The sequence below is a fragment of the Brassica oleracea genome, chromosome C9 (assembly GCF_000695525.1).
Source record: "Brassica oleracea var. oleracea cultivar TO1000 chromosome C9, BOL, whole genome shotgun sequence".
Taxonomy (NCBI): Eukaryota; Viridiplantae; Streptophyta; class Magnoliopsida; order Brassicales; family Brassicaceae; genus Brassica; species Brassica oleracea.
In genome coordinates, this window is record NC_027756.1 from 12,394,105 (window position 1) to 12,400,060 (window position 5,956).

Here is a 5,956-nt window from a genome sequence, read left to right on the forward strand (position 1 = left end):
TGCATAATTAGACTAAGAATAATTACATGTTCTTGTGTCTAAATCCTATTAGAATTAGGATTTGAAATTTAACCTAAAATCTGATCGCATGATTATTGGTATTTCCTGAAAATTTAAAAAATTGAAAATAGAATTTCAGAATTTGATCATATGAAACCTAGGGATAAAATTTCATGATTAGATTGAAATTATTCATATGCTAATTGATTAAAAATTGATTAAACCTAGGAAATTGAAATTGCATGATTAAATCCAATTAGAAATAGAAATTGCCTTGATCACATGCTATTGATTGAAATCTGACTTGGTTGCTTGATCACATGAAATGTTTAAAATCTGAATTGTATGTCTTAACCAAATCTGATTCGCATGTTTCAAACCTAAAATCTGATTTGTTTGATCGCATAGCTCGCATGCTAAGAAACTAAAATTTGGATTGATTGTTAAAGATAAAATATGATTGCATGCAGCATGGAACCTAGATTTAATTTGCTCAATCACGTGCTCACATGATCCAAATCTGATTTGCTAGCTGATTACTTGATTGAAAATGATGCCTTGCTTGTTTAAAACATAGAGATTGTATGAAATCCTATCCGCATGATTAAAAGCTTGGTCGTAGGGTCAAAACTTCATCATATGCTAAAATTGATTAGATTACATTGTCTGGTCTATATGTGTTTTTAAACCTTGAATCATATGCTGAAAAAAATCTAGCAAATCCGAAACAAATAACCAAATCCTAAAACTGTTTGGATTTGGCTTGGCCAAGACTATACATGTTCATATGAACATTTGTATGATCGTTTCTCAAAGCCTTTGCCAAATTTAAGACATGATCACTTGCTTAAAACTTAAAATCTGATCATAAATTACTCCTTAGCCGAGATCTATAAGAATCCTAGAACCATTCGGATTTGGCCTAGCCGAAACTTATGTCTGGCCCAATGAACAATCGCATGATCTTTAAAACCTTGGCCAAATGTAGAATCTTGACCTAGCTTAAATCTTGATCAAATGCAAAGTCTAAATTCTCTTGGCCAACATTAAAAGACCTTGACCGAAGGCAAAAGCTTGGCCAAAGACAAACATTAAACGATTTTCCTTGGCCACAAAGATGAAACCTTGGCCAAATAGGAAATCCCTTGGCCAAATTGAAATTTCCATTGGCCAAATATGAAATCTAATCAAACTAATAAAATTATCTTGGCCGAATCCCCTTGGCCAAAATTCCTTGGCCAAAGTCTTTTGAATAATTTATCTTGGCCGAATCTATATCTTAGCCAAACTTAAAATCTTGGCCGAATTTAAAACCCTATTAATCTATTCAGACTTAATTTATTTCTGGCTATTTGTTGCACACATTGATTTATTTAATGCATGATGTTTTCAAAATTATTGTCTAAGGGAACAAAATTTGATATTAAATTACCTAAGTTTGGGATTCAATACGAGATAAATGAACATTAAGTGTTATTATCTCAAGGAGGAGAATCAGAGAATCCCTAAATCCCTAAATAAGTTAAGCATCCACGACAACAATAGCCCATATAGAACTCGGCCAAAATCAAATTTGAAAACAAAATTGCACAACAGAAAGATTATATGGAGATTAATGATTGGCAAACCGGTCATGCCATTCCGGTTAAGTATGCGACATTCTATTGAATGGTTTAAGATATGCTGCCCCTTTGAATAAGAGAATTGATAATATGAGTATTCACCATGATATTTCGAAAATAAGCAAGGAATTTCGTGGGCTTGATCACCCACGGATGGACTGATCATCCATCATACATATGGTTGTACATATCCTTGTCAAAATCTGCAATAAGTTTGCAAGAGTAATTGGTGATACCGGTGGATTTATGAATCCTTATAAGTTGCAGCAAAATTTGTTCGCATAATGCCAAAGAACAAATAGAGACTCTCCCATGAATTTGATAAAGGGTCAAGAATTAATGTTCCCATATAGAGAACTTAAATAAGTTGCTCCACCACAAAGTTATAAGATGGGATCTGAAATCCGTATATCCAACATCAGGGAGAGAAATAATAAGCTGGTAAATGATTTCGAGAATGAATAATGATCCTCAAATATGAATATAGAATAAGAGTCCAAAGAATGAATCATTCTCAGAACTTAAACAAGTCAATTGCCAGACATGTTTGATGACTCAAACTGAAATATACCAGCGGGTTATGCTCTAATAAAATTGATATTGGACTTAGTTAAGATAAGACGATTCCATACATGTATTACTCGAAAATAAAAAGAGCATAAAATTGAAATGGAAGATCCGAAATTAAAGTTGTCCAAAGGAAACCTTAGACATGACCATGAATAAAGATCAGGTACCTGAAAATAATATGATCTAAATGCATTATGTCATGTCTGGATTATAAATGGAAGCGGTAAAATAATATCGACGTCGATGATGATATAATATTTGAATACAAAAGCGCTTGACAAAAGCGAGTATCATGAAACCAACGTCTATCATAGAGTGCACTCAGAGAAATTACTCAGAGAAATTGATTAAACAAATTGATAATACTATAAGACGTGGTATATGAAATCTCTTAAGAGAAGAGATGTAGTCAAACCAGTTGGACATAAGTAAGTCTTTGGTGAGAAAACATAATAAGAATGGCGAAATAGCATAAGGTTCTCACAAAGACCTGGAATCAATTATAAAGGAGACATACTCATATGTGGTGGATGCAACGACTCTGATTCCTTATAAGTCTGGCAAATAAAATACATATCTATACGATCCACTGGATAACAAAATTTATGTGAAAGTTCCAGAGGGTATCGAACTACCGAACACATCAAGTTCTCGAGAACAATATTGAATATCTTTATTTAAACGACTTGAATATCCTAAGAACCTCTGGAGAAATTTCCCAAAGATAGAACACATCGAGAAAGAATTCAAATTCAACATGAAAGGTTTTGGGAAAACAAGATTATATATTGGATTATACATTGAGCACCTTGAAAAGAAAATCCTTATGCATCAAATGACATACATAGATAACGCGCTCAAGAAGTTTGATATGGACTAAGCTTACGAATTGACAAATCTCATATTTATACGGTCTCTCAGTTCAGAAAAGATAATTTCGGTCCTAATCAAGAAAATGAGGAGATCCTTGGTCCCGAAATGCCATGTTTAAGTGCCATAAAGTTTTGACGGATTTGGCGAGCCATACAAGGCTAGATAATAATTTACCGTAATCTATTAGCTAGATGTAACTCATGATCGACCCAAAGGCACTAGAATGAGATTATACATATTTTTGTTACCTACAAGGAACTAAAGACTTGGGTCCATTTGATACTAACTTACCCGAAGAAGGGTAAATTAGTTTTGGTAATACATGTTGTTTGTCCGTCCAAGTTCACTCAAGCGAGGATTTGGTGGATCTAATTACTAAGGCGTTATTGACATCCAGAGATGTATTCAACAGGGGGAGTAATACGTGTTGTACTCTTTTTCCTTCGACATGGTTTTATTCCATTGGGTTTTCCTGGTAAGGTTTTAATGAGACAACATCCAAAGCGTAGTACAAACCTCTTCGGAGAAGATCTTCCAAGGGGAAGTGTTATAAACCAAGGTCTAGTAGAAGCTCATAACCAAAGGCCTATATTCTTATGTATCTGTATTTCCTAACCCATATTGTATTAGGTTTCGAACTTATGTAATTTCTTATATAAAAGACTTTTTATTGTCTAATAAAGATATAGACATTCCCTTTATTTTTATAACATAAATAACATAATTTATTTTTTATTATTGAAGCAGCTGGCCGTCGATCCATAAGAGTGCCATACGAGACCACATATATTTTTTCTTTTAACAATTAATAATAATTTTAACTAGTAATGATTTATTACTATTTCTAATTCATTTCCCTACAAAAACTAACAATATATAGTTTTTTTATAGTAGTCACATAATTGTTTATCTCTAATAAGTAATATCTAATATGTGAGATAACAAATATAAATAACTATACGTGGGGTCGAGTACTATTGTGTTTGTTCCCTTTGAGTTTACAATAGTATGATGCTGATTTTCGTATCTTTTTTATATTCAAAACTGCACGTTCACGTAAAACTATTCTTTAATCTTGTTCAAAGATATTTTATTATTTTGTTGATTTTAAATAGACACTTATAATAATATGGAATAGACCAATATGATCTTACAATTTCTGATGAAGTTTTTAAATATTTTAATTTTCAAAAAAAAAAGTTTTTGAGTATTTTTAATAGACATTGATGAATTGCAAAATTTGTACTGTTCCGTGTCTGAGCTTCAACACGAGGGTTCGAGTTATTCGGCTCGTATACCAAAGTATGTAATTATTGTTTTTATAATGGAAATTAATGTAATCTTTTGAAAAGTAATGAGAAATAGAGTATCTTTTACCAAAAAAAAAAAGAAAATTAGTCGTTTATAGATATCCTTAATTGCTCTTCCTAATCAAACCCACTGTAATTGTGGACTTCATGAGCAATCATTTACAAAATAAATATTTTAAAAGTTCCCCCTCTCTTTTACTTGATTTTCCGTTCTACGTTTTTTACATGAATTAAAAAATCATTAAATTTTATATTTTTACCCTCAACTAATACATCATTTTAATTGATTATATTAATTAATGAACTAAAAATATGATAATATTGAAAAAATAGCAATTAAACGCATTAAAAACAAAAAATGACGCTTAAAGTAAAATAAATTCTAAATTCTAAAAAGACAATTAATTTGAAACGGGAGGTGTACAAGGTAAGATTTGAATTGAAATGTATAACTGAAAATAAAAAAGTACAATTCCTATAAGAAATTAATATTCTGAACAATTGATCTACTTCATATTCAAAAGTGAAGAATTACCATGGACAATAATAATAATCTTCTAATTTCAAAATTTTCGTAAACAAATACTATCAAGAATATAAAAATAATAAAGTAACAAACGTACAGTCTCGCGGGAGATTGATCTATGTATTGATATACAGATTATGGCTTTATTATCACAAAGACATGGTCGAATCTAAAATTTTAGAAATTATAAGTAATTTAGTATATCAAATTTTAAAATTCTGTAAATCTAAAACTAATATTTCATTTGGTTATGCTAGGACAAAAAAATCTAGTGGGAAATTATTGGGAGATGAATTTGTGTAGAGATTATGAATTTAGAGAGTTGATATATTTTAAAAAGTTACGGGGAATGTGAAAATTTATATACACTGAGTTATTAAATTTGATCATAACTTTTTTAGATTGATATAGATTTTCATGAATTTGTATTACCTATTTTCTATCGTTTTTTGTAAAATAAATATAGAATCTTTTTATTTTCTAAATCATATAGCATTATTATTTTTTGCTTTCAAATTAAAAAGAAAATAATACTGATACATACAAAATTGAAATTTTTTCTTAAATAGCCATTTTAAAAGGATTTTGTCACAAAAAGAGCATTAAAAAAAGAAAATGACCAAAATAAGTTTCATTAAAAAGGTAAAAGACTATTTTACCCTTGCTATATAGATGTATAAGTAATAAAAAATAAAAAAAAATAAAAAAGTTGTTTTTATATAATTTTGAATATATTTTTTCAAATTAGAAATTCGAAAATGTTTTTTGAAACTATTTAAAAAATATTTTAAAAGTATTAAAATTTGTAAATGTTATTAATAATATATATTAAAAATATAATATTTTAAATATAATTATTTATTCAAAAATTTAAAAGTATATAAATGTAAGAATTATAGTTTTGAACATATAATTTGGATTTAAGGTGCAATGGATATTTGGTAAGAATAATTATTTTGTTTTCTAGTTTTTTATCACAAGGATTTTGAAAATCACATGGATACATATGATATTTTGAAAGTTAAGTCTTATGAGTAAAAATAAATAGAATTCAT